At 37.0% G+C, this 14,461-nt stretch overlaps 1 long non-coding RNA gene across 1 annotated transcript in view; it reads left to right on the top strand.

The window, feature by feature from the left end:
- Positions 1-745: 745 nt before the first annotated feature.
- LOC123386029 overlaps positions 746-14,461 on the top strand; it is a 29,159-nt gene continuing 15,443 nt past the window's right edge. The window contains exons 1-2 of the long non-coding RNA XR_006599469.1: positions 746-1,532; positions 10,332-10,450. This is a non-coding gene — a long non-coding RNA (uncharacterized LOC123386029). The remainder of the gene's footprint in view (positions 1,533-10,331; positions 10,451-14,461) is intronic.

Genomic DNA, 14,461 nt, shown 5'->3' on the forward strand with positions numbered 1-14,461 from the left:
TGTGGGGCTCCTGAGTGGCTCAGTCGGTTCAGCGTCTGACAACAACTCAGGTCATGATCTCACGGTTTATGAGTTCAAGCCCTGCACTGGGCTCTGTGCTGACAGCTCAGAGCCCAGAGCCTGCTTCTGATTCTGTGTCTCCCTCTCTCACTCTCTGCCCCCTCCCCTGCTTGTGAGCTCGCGCGCTCTCTCTCTCTCTCTCTCTCTCTCTCTCAAAAATAAATAAACATTTAAAAAATAAATAAAAACATGTGTGTTGACTTATATTTTCAGATGGGCTATGTTATTAAAACAGACAGCCATAAAGATGGTAGGATGCTTATTTAAAAACAACAACCAGTTTTCCATGTAAATAATGGAAATTATTTAATAATGCCTGATTAGTAATTAGTGATTTGTTATGTGATGCTTAGTTGATGATGAATTAATATATTAACAGGTATGTTAGGGCTGTCCAGAGAAACAGGTCCAATAGAACTGAGAGAAAGAGAGAGTTTCAATTTGTTATAAGTAGTTGGCTTATGCAATTGTGGAGTATAAGTCCTAACTAAGATCAACAGTCGATAAGCTGAAGACCCAGGAGAGCTAATGGTGTAGTTCCAGTCTAATGGCCCACAGACTTCAGACTCAGTACAGCTAATGTTTCAGTTTGAGTCCAAAGGCAGGAAATAACCTATGGACCAGCTAGAAAGTAGTCAGGCAGGAGGATTCCCCCTTATTTGAGAGAGGGGCAGCCTTTTGCTTTATTCAGGCCTTCAACTAATTGGATGAGGCCCACTCACATTAGGAAAGGCTACCTGCTTTACTCAGGGTATTGATTTAAATGTTAATGCATCCAAAAACACTCTTACAGAAACCCCTGTAATAATGATTGGCCAAATACCTGGGCAACCTATGGCCCTGTCAAGCTAACGTATAAAATTAACCATCACAACAGGCATTTACTACATGTAACTACATGTTACTACATGTAACTACTAGGCATTTCCCTTTTTGTTTGCTATTATTTCTTATTTTTACTTTTTGAGGAGAGCTGTTAGTAACAGGTGAAATCCTTTGTGCTCCAGTTTTCAGATTGGTATCTGTCGCAGGCTGAATTCTGAAATGAGCTGCATTGAGTCATGCCTTCATATAACCACCTCCCACTGAGTATGAATTGAACCTGTGACTTGCTCCTAGCCAATAGAATTCTGCCAAGATAATTGGAAAGTCATCCCCTTGATAATGTTATAGTACGTAATATTCTGCCTTAGCAGACTGGAGTAAGAGCTTCTGCTAGCTTTGAAGAAGTAAGCTGCATTGTTATGAGAAAGCTAAGTGGCAAGGGGCCTCAAGGGCCGCCGGTTGCTGAGAGTGACACCTGGCTAATAGCCAGCAAGAAAGCAGCAACCACAATCCTACAACCACTAGAAATCACGATCTTCTGACAACCGTGCGAGCAGCCTGGCAAACAAGAATGCAACCTGTGAGATGTTGAGTGGAGGACACAGTTAAATCACTCCTAACCTTCGACCAATGAAAATTGTGAGATAGTAAGTATATGTTGTTCTAAGCCTCTAAGTTTGTAATGATTTGCTGGGCAGCAGTAGATTAACCAATGCTCTATTCCTGCCACCAAATTCTTCTCTAAGCTTAACATGAAAAACTGTTGAGGTTGTCATATTTTGAAATGTGGACTGGCAGACTGCATTTAATTACAAGTTAATAAGACAAATATAGAATGTCCAAAAGTTGGAATGAGAGTTGAACCCTGTGCAGGAGCTGGGCTAAAAGAAATCCCAGACTGATAAGCAGTACAGATCTGACTCAGACATTTAACATGGAACAAAAGCATGTTGGCAACAAGTGTACAGTGTATTCAAATATGGCAGATAAGAAAACAGACATATTTTGATATCTAAGCTGACTATATGTTGCGACGTTTGTAAACTCATAGCATGGGATTGGCTTCCAGGCACAACATTCAAATATCTAACAGATGATAACTGCACAAAGTCAGGGTTCTATTCTAATGAATGCCAGCAGCCTTAGCAAGCAGGAACAGGATTTAGGTCCATTAATGACAGTTTCTTATGAGAAATGGGATAGAATATAACGAAGTCTAAGACTCCAGTGTCTGTGCTGTAGTTACTTTAATTTAGGTTTGGATCAGAGAGGTCTGTATTTCTCCCTAATCTGTGACAAAAGAGCTATCACTGACATCTAAACAACCAAGCCAAAGATCTTTGCATGTAAGTGCAGGTAGAGTTACAAATATATAGGCACATAAATAAAATGACCCTTTTGCTCCTTAGAGCAACCCATAGGTCTTACAAGGAGGAGAATTCCTCTGAGAGGCTCTAGCTCCCTGACTAGCACTGAGTATACCCATATTGTGTGTTGAGTGGGGAAAAGAGGGTTGCACTGAAAAACAGATTTGAGCCCAGGTCCATGTCTCTGATCAACAATATTCAGCAAACATCCATAGTAACAATCCAAACTACTCTCACAAGATGACTTAATGAAAAGTATCAGCAGTTAGTCACTTCTCACCCCATTCTAAATGGAATCAGTCCACACAATGTTTGGACTCTTTATAATTTTTTTCTCTAATTTTTCTAACAAACCCACGTATCTCTCTTTTATCTTATTCAGTGAGCAACCCCAGAGTTTCTTTGACACCGTTAAAAAAATTCTTTAATGTTTACTTATTTTTGAGAGGGAGGCAGAGACAGAGAGAGGGAGAAAGAGTGTGAGCGGGGGAGGGGCAGTGAGAGAAGGAGACACAGAATCCAAAACGGGCTCACGGCTCTGAGCTGTCAGCACAGAGCCCGACACAGGGCTTTAACTCACGAACCTCAAAATCATGACCTGAGCTGAAGTCAGCCACTCAACTGACTGAGCCACCCAGACGCCCCTCTTTGGCACTCTTAGGTGCACATTTATGTGATTCAAGTCATTATACAAAATAGTTATGTAAGTTACTGAATGTTTGCTGGGGACTCTTCAATATAAACTCATTTTCAAGTCATGTCTGAATACTGAGAGAGTACATCAACAATATAAGCATGCAGGCACATCCGGATGGAAAAAACAACCTAAGATTATTTTGTCACGTGAGAACTCCCTGTCGCAGGTCACTCTGGTCCTAGGGAAAGAACTGAACATTTCAAATGGCCACAGCTTAGAATGAAATGAATATAGAGTCTAATAATGAGGTGCCAAACAAGATTACTAAAGCTCAGCTCTCTGTGATGCCAGCATTTGCTAAGATTCTTATTTAGATTCAGATCAGATGTTACAAACTTGAGCATCATATTCCAAACTCCCCATAATCTGGACAAACTATGTTTCTAATATTAAATATGACTTTTCATTTTACTGTAGCATGCTCTATCCTTTTGGCCCTTATATGTGTTCTTTCTGTTCTTTTTGTCCAGAATGCCTTTTAAGTGATGTTGTTTGCTGGAAATACCCCATTTTCCCTGAAGTTTTACATGGTACATTCTTGCCTAAAGACATGGTCACAATATTTTTGTCCCCAAGTAAATGCACCCTAAATACTCTTCTCACTTTATTTCACTATCTTTGTTTATACCACAAATCATCTTATAGTATTATTGCCAGCAAGATAGTTGACTAGATATCCCAGAAAAAATTCTCCTCCCAATGTGGACATCTGAAAAATGCTAAGTAAAATATAACCACAAACTTTGTGCTCTTAAGAAAGTAAGTGAAGGCTACAGGTAGTGGAAGTGATGAAGTAGACAACACGTTTGTTATTATGCTGAAACCACAGGTGCCTTAGGCTGTTTGCAGATCTTATTAACTTAGGATCTAGGGAAAATAACATCTTTCCTGAGATTTCACATGTGCAGATCTTTCTTCTTTCACTGGGGATTGAAATTTGTTATTTATATTACTTATATGGTCCAGGAAATTCTAAGTTGAAACATTAATTTAAAAGTTGTTATTGCCTCGTGGTGCCTAGCAGAAAAGAATATAAATATTCTCTGAAGGGATTCAGCCTCAATTCAGGGCACATAGATTCCCACACGTAAAACCCTGCCAAAACTGAGCTCACAATACAAAATTTCCAAAAGTAGAAATAAACAAGCCCCAGAATTAAGAATTGGTAGAAATAACAAGAAGCAAAATGAAGAGCTCCAAAAACTACATACACTGAAAATTTGGAAATAGAGTAGAAGCTAAGTGTGCTTAAAAGATCTAAATAAAATAGCTGAGTAAATAAAAAGACATTTTGAAAACACTACTCAAATTATTCAAAAAGAAAAAAAAAGCTGCATCCACACTTCATGTGTAGCAGAAAAATATTCCAACAGGAACAAAGGTTTCAATGTAAAATAAGACATGATGAAAGTATTAGAAGGAATCGTGGAAGATTTTATAGAGAAAAAAAGGCTGAAAAATTCCTCTATAGAAAATAGAAAATTTCTACATGGTAGCATACAACAACAACAAAATGAAAAGCAAAATAACAAAATGGGGGAAAATTAAAACTCATATTACAGAAAGATTAACCTGCCCCCCCCCCCATATTAATAAAGAATGTCTATGGGATGCCTGGGTGGCTTAGTCAATTAAGCAATCAGTTTCTGCTCAGGTCATGATCTTTTGGTTCCTGAGTTTGAGCCCATTTTGGAAACTCTGTTCTTCTCTCTCTGTCCCTCCCCTACTCACTCTCTCTTTCTCAAAAAAAAAAAAAATTAAAAATGCCTGCAAATTGAAAAGAAAAAAGACTAAAATTAAATATGAGTATAGGAAATGAACATGTAATTGTCAGAAATGGAAGTACAAGGGAGCCTTGGTGGCTCAGTTGATTAAGCATCTGACTTCAGTTCAGGTCATGATCTCATGGTTGGTAGGTTCAAGCCCCTCATTGGGCTCTGGGCTGACAGCTCAGAGCCTGGAGCCTGCTTCAGATTCTGTGTCTCCCTCTCTCTCTCTGCCCCTCCCACACTCACACTCTGTCTCTCTCTCTCTCTCTCTCTCAAAAATAAATAAACATTAAACATATTTTAAAAAAGAAATAGAAGTACAAATTCCTATCAAATAGGAAAAGGCATTCCTTTGGATCAATATATAGGCAATGCAAATTAAAAATAGGAAATGTATCTTATATCAAAATATTAAAATTGTAGACATCTGTATGATACACCATACTATTTAGACTATAGGATGATACACACACCCTATCACACATTGCAAATAGAACTGCAAATGGCTACGCAAAAGGCTGCAATCCTTAAAGAATGCAATTTGACAAACAAAAGCAAAAATGAACTATTGGGACTTCATCAAGAAAAAAAAAACTTCTGCCCAGTGAAAGAAACAATCAACAAAACTAAAAGGTAACCAATGGAATGGGAGAAGATATTTGGAAATGACATGTTTGATAAAGGGTTAATACCCAAAATTTATAAAGAAGTTATCAAATTCAGCACTCAAAAAACAAATAATCCAGTTAAGAAATTGTCAGAAGACATGAACAGACATTTTCCAGAGAAGGCATCCAGATGGCTAACAATCACATGCAAAGATGCTCAACATCACTTACCATCAGGCAAATACAAATCAAAACCATGATGAGATACCAGTTCACACCTGTCATAATGGCAAAAATTAATAACACTGGAAACAACAGATGTTGGTAAGGATGTGGAGAAAGGGGAACTCTCTTACACTGATGGTGGGAATGCAACCTGGTATAGCCATTCTGGAAAACAGCATGGAGGTTCCTCAAAAAGTTAAAAATAGAACTGCTCTATGACCCAGCAATTACACTACTAGCTATTTACCCAAAGGATACAAAAATACTGATTTGAAGGGGCACATGCACCCCAATGTTTATGGCAGCATTATCAACAATAGCCAAAGTGTGGAAAGAGCTCAAATGTCCATTGACTGATGAATAGATAAAGAAGGTGTGTGTGTGTGTGTGTGTGTGTGTGTGTGTGTGTATGTATATATATATATACACATACACACACAATGGAATATTACTAAACTATCAAAAAGGATTAAATCTTGCCATTTGCAATGATGTGGATGGAGCAAAAATATATTATGCTAAGCAAAGTAAGTCAAGGAAAGACAAATACCATATGATTTCACCCATATGATTTCACCCATATGTAGATGAACATAGCAGGAGGAGAAAGAGAGTGAGGCAAAACATAAGAGAACTATAGAGAACAAACTGAGGTTTGCTGGAGGGGAGGTGGGTGGGGCTTGGCTAAATGCATGATGGACATTAAGAAAGGCACTTGGTGTGATGAGCATTGGATGTTGTATGTAAGTGATGAATCACTAAATTCTACTCCTGAAACCAATATTGCATTGTATGCTAACTAGAATTTAAATAAAAACTTAAAAAACAAAACAAAACAATTCAATTTGGCAGATTTATATAACTTTGAAGTAGAAAATCTACATGAGCATTTATTTATCCATTAAGTTATTTTTGGAAAGATTTCTAGTGATAGTATGATATAAATAATCTAAATATCCAGTTATTAGATGGCTGAATAAAATAAGATATATCCATAAAATGGATTACTATGCATGTGTTAAAAATCACAATGAGGAAGCTCCCTATGTACTGAAAGGATTACCACCTTAGTACATTACTAACTAAAATATATATATATATATATATATAGAGAGAGAGAGAGAGAGAGAGAGAGAGAGAGAGAGAGAGAGAGGAACAGTGACTGTGTATGCTACCATTTGTGATTAAAAAAAAGGATGAGAACACACATTTAAATTGTTTCAATAGGTCTAAAAATCTCTGGGAGATAGCACTAGCAAAAAGATATTAACAGCAGGCAATAGGAATTGGGGGAACAGGATTCCGTAGAGAGTTTTCATAATATATCTTTCTATCATTCAAGGTTATGTCAGGAAAGCAAATTCAAATAGATGCTTAAATTGAAGATATTTTTAATGAAGAGGTTTTACCTAAGTATTAGGCAAGGCTGAAGAAATTAACATGAGAAGTTGAGGCACAAAGAGATTAGTAACAGTGAGAAGCCATTATTACCTGCTATCCATGGAAAAGAGGAGGAAACAGGATAGGATACGATAGGATACGATAGGATACGATACGATACGATAGGATACGATACGATACGATACGATACGATACGATAGGGACTTTCTTAGAGGACCATCTGATCAGATCTGTAATTGTAGTGGGACACAGCAACTGACAGAATCCCTGTGCCAAAGCAGAGGAAAGGGGGGGGGGGGTAGTAATCTCTTTCTTACCTTCATCCCGGTGATCTCCTATTCCTTTTATTGGACAAACTCAACCAGAAGCCAGATAGCAAGGAATGCAACAATGCCATCCATAAGCGTGAGACTCCTGAAGCCCAGAGCAGGAGAAAGAAGAGGAATCATGTATTGTTACTACATGCAAGTTGAGATCAGAATTCGATACCATGTGGCATACAGATTGAGAAAATTAAAAGCCTGACGAAAGTCTTGTTAGTAAGATTTGGCTCAAAAGTGGTTCTTACACATGACTAGTGGGTATGTAAATTGATAGAACCTTTGGAAAGCAATTCAGCTAAAGTTGGAGATGTACATTCCTATAAACTAGTAATTCCATTTTGAAATAAATTACCGCAGGGAAAGTCACTCATCTGCACCTGAAAACATGCACAAGAATATTCACTACAGTTTTTCTGTAATAGTGTAAATAATGGCAAATCACTTGAATATTCATTAACAAGACAGGGGAAATCTATGCCTTATTCATGCAACAAAAGAGTGGGCTGCAGTGAAAATGAATGAACTGGAGCTGCATCTATCAAACACAAATACCACACAAAAAGATAAATTGCTGCTGATGTTATTTATATAAAATTTAGCTCCAGGCAAATTGTATTATAGATCATTTAAAGATAATAATAAGGATAATAAGGATAATACTATATTCAGGATGCAGGATAATTCTGAGTCATGACAGATGGGTATACAAAAGATTCGGCTGTTTGAAAAATGGTTTTTTTTTTCCTTAAACTATGATGTGGCCATGCTGGTGCTCACTATATTTTGATCACTTCTTAGGTGTATCTGTAATATAATAAAATATAACAATATGGTAAACAGGATCAAAGTGAAAATTTTATATATATATATATATATATATATATATATATATATATATACACACACACACACACACACAATGAAAGGATACACGTGTTCTGTATTGAATTATATTCCCCCCAAATTCATATGTTGAAGCCCTAATACTCGATATGACACTGTACTTGAAAGTAGGGCCTTTAATAAGTGAGAACTTAAGAGTGGGGCTCTAATCCAAGAAGGCTGGGATCCTTATAAGAACAGGAAGAGATACCAGCAGTGAGAGTACATGTAGAAAAGGCCATGTGAGGTCACAGACAGAAAGTCGCCATCTGAAAGCCAAGGAGAGAAGCAGCAGGAGAAACCAAACCTGCCAACATTTTGAACCTGGATTTCCAGCCTCCAGAAACATGATAAAAGAAGAAATTCTGTTGTTTTAGCTACCCAGTCTATAGTAATTCGTTATAGTAGCCCTAGCAAATGAATACAACGTGTAGTTTATGTCTTGGTACCCACAGTCGTTAGCTCTGAAAGTGTGATATGTCTCTGCCTTTCCATTGAATTTCCTTTCAGATGATCATTGGTGGAACTTCTTAATAGTAAAATTCAACGGTCCTTTCATTTCTTTCTGTCCTTCAGTGTACCTCTGAAAAAAATTACTACTATTTCTCCTTCTTTGATATGGTTGCTTTTTAATATTTTTTGTCTTTATTTTGTTGTTTTGAGTTTTAGTGTTTCTCCTCTAAAAATCTACATAATTTGTCCTTTCCCTCCACATTTGTTCGTCCTCTCTAAGATAATTTCTCTCAAGTCTATGTCTTGTCTCTTTTATGTCTCTCACTTTCCTCCATGGAGTGTCATGCAAATAATTCCCTAAATCATATCTGAGAGCCTTTTCTCTTACTTCCCAAGGACAGAAACTAATTTCAGTTGCTTACTAATCACAGGTCATTTTATTATGCACTGACATATATTATCCCCTAGTATGTACATCTACTCTATGAATACTGTATTAATCACTTCTGTTACAGTAGCAATGACACATCATGAGCAACGTAGATTTTTTAAAAAGGAAAAGTAATCTCAGCTATTAATGAGAAGACAAACACAGAGAGCTAACCACACAAGGAAATGTGTTTAAACCCGTATCTTTCTGAATGTAGATTTTTGCTATTGATTATCAGTACCTGTTAATAATTTCCAGCTGCATATTCCATTAGCACCTCTAAAACACATATTTCTAAAACTGATTTTACCACTTTATCCTCATATCTGTTTTTCCTCTCATATTTCCACTGCCATCTTCTGAGTCATTCAAGCATGACAACTGTGTATTGTTTCTAATTCTCTTTCCTCTTCCTTGCTGTCCACATGCAGTAACCTGCTTTCATCAGCCCCTTATATTCATTGCCATCTTCCTCTTCCTGTTATTATTTCTTTGTAAGGCTGTTGAAATTATATGTTAACTGGATCCTTCATTTTCAGTCCTCCTCTTCTAGTAGCTTAATTAGCACAGTAATCTTTGTAAAGCCTAAGTACAGTCTTACCAAGGCCCTGATGTAGAATTTCCCTTTCAGATCTAATACATTCCCAGTGCCCCAGGGAAAATTTCTTTTAAGGCCCTACCACAGTTTCTTTTTCTTTCTTTTTTAATTTTTTTTTTAGTTAATCAATTAATTAATTAATTTTACTTTATTTTAATTCCAGTAGTTAACATACAGTGTGCTCTTAGTTTCAAGTGTACAATACAGTGATTCAACAAATTATGTTGGGAAAACTAGACAACCTCCCACAGTTTCTTGACTGTCTAACCAATCCATTGTGAGCCTATACATTCACTTTCATACCAGTTCCTGCTTTGTTTCCCTATGACTTTTTCATTTGTTAGTGCCATTAGTGTCAGGGCTAAAATATCCTTGATTTATTGGGGCACCTGGGTGGCTCAGTCAGTTGGGTGACCTACTTCGGACCGGGTCATGATCTCACAGTTTGTGAGTTTGAGCCCCGCATCGGGCTCTGTGCTGACAGCTCAGAGCCTGGAGCCCTCTTCAGATTCTGTGTCTCCCTCTCTCTCTACTCCTCTCCTGCTCATGCTCTGTGTCTCTCTGTCTCTCAGTAATAAATAAATGTTAAAAATTTTTTGAAATGTCCTTGATTTATGATTTATTATAAAATATAGTTTAATTTCTGTCTTTAGTTCCTGTGTGTTAATATACTTTTGGCTTATTTCCAACCAGACACTTATAGCATGTCAGCAGTCATTGAAGGCTTCTTGCAACTTGTTTATCCACTTGACTTTTTGAGGAAGACTAAGAAGTTGATTTTGGACTTCATTACATGTGGTCTGCAATACCAGGTACTTCATAAAACAGATATAATGAACTTTTAATATTTTTCCCATCTTTCCCTCTTATGTACACGACTCCCCAACTTTCTATAACATGGCACATGCATAAAACTGGGTTTGTGTTTAGGTGAACTAAGAAATGAATGCTACAGAGATAACAAGCTGAGGGCTCCTGCTTATTCAGGCCAATTAGATGCACATTATGGCACACAAATAATTCATTCAAGGTACATGCATCAGTTTCATACCTCACCAATTAGGAAGACTTTCCATTTATAACATTTGATTATTGAATACTATAGGAAATAATTTAAGAAAGAAGCCACATAATCTTTATATTTTGACCTTTTAAATATTTGTGACCCTGGGCCAGAATTATCACAGTTTGCCAAAATTAGTTTCTCCTCAGCTCTTGAGAACGTACAGGAATGATGTCACTATCTACCTACTCAATCTATTGTCAAGGTGATTGTTCCCATATACCATTCTTTCTTCATTTGAAGATGCCAATGATTATGACACCCCATCTTTTTAGTTATATCATGCTGACAAAACATAAGGAAACATTACATTAAGTGCATATATTGATTGTCTGATACTTCTCAACATCAGAAATGTTTAAATGAGTATGTGTGTTTTATAATCAATGATGTAGTGTTTGTCCATTTATTTAAAGGAGAATGGATGTATCATGTACTTCTTTGTTTGCAGATGACTTCTTCTCATGGGTAGAAGCTTTTAATTCTCTTCTTAGATGACAAACATAAAGGGGTGGTAACTGTGACTGTTGACCTATCTCCATGTATTGGCTTTTTGAGCATTTTGTATGATTCATACATTCTTCTTGGAGCTATGTGAAAACTAAAGCAGGTCTCCAAGTGATTTTTAGGAGCCATGTATGAAACACCAAAGGATCCAGGACAGGTTAGGACTCCTTCCAATTCATACATGTCCTTGTCCCTCCTTCACATTTGTGATTTTGAGTTGAAGAATGGTAGGTGCATGTGTATCTATTGGTACCAGCAATTAGTGCTTTAGTTGCGAAAGATAGGTTCATTATATGTACATTATCATACACAGTTTCAACACTCTCAATACTGTTAGTGGCAGAGTCCTGATTTTTAAGTTTCCCCCTTCCCCAAGGGCTTGCTAAGGTTGCATCACTGAGAATTCCAGATGGAGGACTACTTTCTAGCTCATACATGGAAGCCCGCCAAAGAGGGAGAGGCTGTAATTTAAATTAATCTTCAACTGGGGGTAGGGAATACTTCAACAGTCCCCTGGAGGATTTGAAAAGCTTTGCCAACAACAACAGTGAAACAAATCATTGTTTTGTACAGATAGCATGATGGCAGCATACTTAACTGAGGGGAAGTTAAAAACAACAATTGCTCAGATTACATCAGAACACGGCATTTCAAGGGGGTACTCCATTTTTTTTCTGTCCCTTAATTTTTTCAAATATAGTAGTTCTCTACCTTACTCTCTACCTCTTCCCCATCCCAACCTGAATGATACACTGAGCTTAGAAAGAGATCTTTCCTAATACCTTTTCCCTAGCTTTACAAATAAGTTAAAATCTAGACTCTACAATTCCATAGCAAATATGTCATTGACATATTGTAATTGTCAAATGCACTTGATCCTGGCCTCAGTAATGGGTCTGGCTCTTAACCCAAGGTTAACAGAGGCAGTACCGAGTTCATGAAGATGTTTTTGAGAAGAGTCATAATACCCATCCCTCCTTGTTTTGTTCATTCATTTCCTTAGTGTGGGAGGTTAAGAAATGTGTTTAGATTATATGAAAATGTTTCATACATTTTATCTGATCTTTTCCCTATTTACATCAATTTAAGTATATATTTAACTCTTATGTTGAATTTCTTGTTGGCTCATTTGCCAACCTGGACTCTGAATTCCTCAGAAAGCCAATCCACATGAAAGTTTTGTGAATTCCAATAGTCCTGTAAGACATCTGTGCAATTGCTACACTTGGGAACACAACATCACATTCAGTTCTGTGGAAGTGAAAACCTATATTCCAATTATACAAAGTCTCCTTTGTTTAAATGATGTCATAAAACTATATCAATATATATTTCTGATAGAACCATTTGGACTTCAAAATGGAAGAACTGTTAGTGACCTCAAGATAAGAAATTCAGTTCTCTTGCCCAAGGTTATTAGCAGATCAATATGGTTCAGCTTTCTGGACTTCTAATCAAGTGCTTTGCTTATGTTAGCCTTGATTTGTAACACATTTAATGTTTTTCAGGTGCCCCAATTATAATTTATCAGTTTTGAAAAACATTCATCCCAAATTAGTGAAAGCTTAATCAATATATTCAAAGTACACCAGTGACCAGAATCAATTCTGAATCTTAGCAAATTAACAACAGTTTTCAAAACTGGACTTTGGCCTTTTATCTATTTCAAATTCATTTTTGTGTATGGTGTAAGAAAGTGGTCTAGTTTTGTTCTTCTGCATGTTGCTGTCCAGTTTTCCCAGCAACATTTGTTGAAGAAACTGTCTTTTTTCCACTGGATATTCTTTCTTGCTCTGTCAGTTAGTTGATTAGCTGACCATATAGTTGGGGGTCCATTTCTAGGTTTTCTATTCTGTTCCACTGATCTATATGTGTGTTTTTGTGCCAGTACCTCTGTTCCTCTCCTCCGCTCACACACACACACACACACACACACACACACACACACGCATGCACACACACTCTCTCTCAAAAATAAAAGAAAATGAAGTAAAAAAAATTAAAACAGAACTTGACACAATTGGCATTTGTAAAATATTTTGTTTCCATTTATTTAAGTATTAATTGAACACTTCCATGGGAAGAACATTATGTTAGTTTGCCACACGCGGAGATTAAAAATACATAGTTCTTGTATCTATGGAGGTCATACTGGAGTGGGGGAGACAGAAGAAAACAAATCAATTTTAAGGGATATATACGGTACCAATGGCTCTGATACTTTAGATATATCCACTCTGGTCTTTTGTTAACTCCTCCCAACAGGGTAAGTTGTCTCCAGAGCCCAGATGTCATAGTGCCCACTCTGGATATTCTGGAATAATATTAGCTTTCCAAATGGCTGAGGGCCCGTGTGAACTTCGTCTAGATTATTGTTTTCTAGAAGATTGTCCTACTACTATGTATTCCCCCTCTGCCTGAAAGGTGCGTAAGGGATTGGTTTTTGTAGAAAGTGACTCAATTTTGGAAGCAATATCTGCATAAGCACCCTGGGAGGGAAGGAGGTAGGATAGAGATAGGGTAGAAAGCTAAAGAACATGGAATCTGAGCAGGGTAACTCCCTTTGTATTCTTGCCCTGGATAACAAATGTTTGGGGCAAGTCTACATACCTACCTATGTACAACTAACATACAGATATTTTCTGGGTGTTATGGCAGTACAGAAGAGAGTTACCAAGTAAAAGCTGATGAAGATATATTTGGAAAAAAAGATGACATTATATCTGAGTTTTAAAAGACTATTAATAGTTATATGAGCAAAGTGATGAAGTTCTTAGAAGGTACTGCATGTGAAAATGCAGGGAAATCCATATTTATCTGTGTGGTATGATATTCATAAGGACCTGTGTAAGGAATTTATGGATGACACAGTGTTTGGTACATATTAATGGATATAAGGATTTTCACCTTTCTTTGGTATCAGCATTGTGCTAAAATATTCCCCTTCCTTCCATCTGTGGCCTCACAAGTTTTCTCACACTACTCAGTTGATGATTTCCTAGGAATTAAAAATATTCAGTAATTCAGAATACTTAACAACCATTATAAGTCAGATACTACATTCCTCTGAGTCTTTCCTCTGGAGATGGGCTGGTTCTTTCATTTAATATAAGTGTAAATAGAAGAGTACCTCCAAGGAGTGAGTAGTCTGCATGTTCTCCATCTAATAGAGTTTCAACTAATGAAGATTTAAATAAATATTAGGGGTATACAGTTAAAGGTGGTGGATTGGTCACACACATGATCTTCCATT

The sequence above is a fragment of the Felis catus genome, chromosome B3 (assembly GCF_018350175.1).
Source record: "Felis catus isolate Fca126 chromosome B3, F.catus_Fca126_mat1.0, whole genome shotgun sequence".
Taxonomy (NCBI): Eukaryota; Metazoa; Chordata; class Mammalia; order Carnivora; family Felidae; genus Felis; species Felis catus.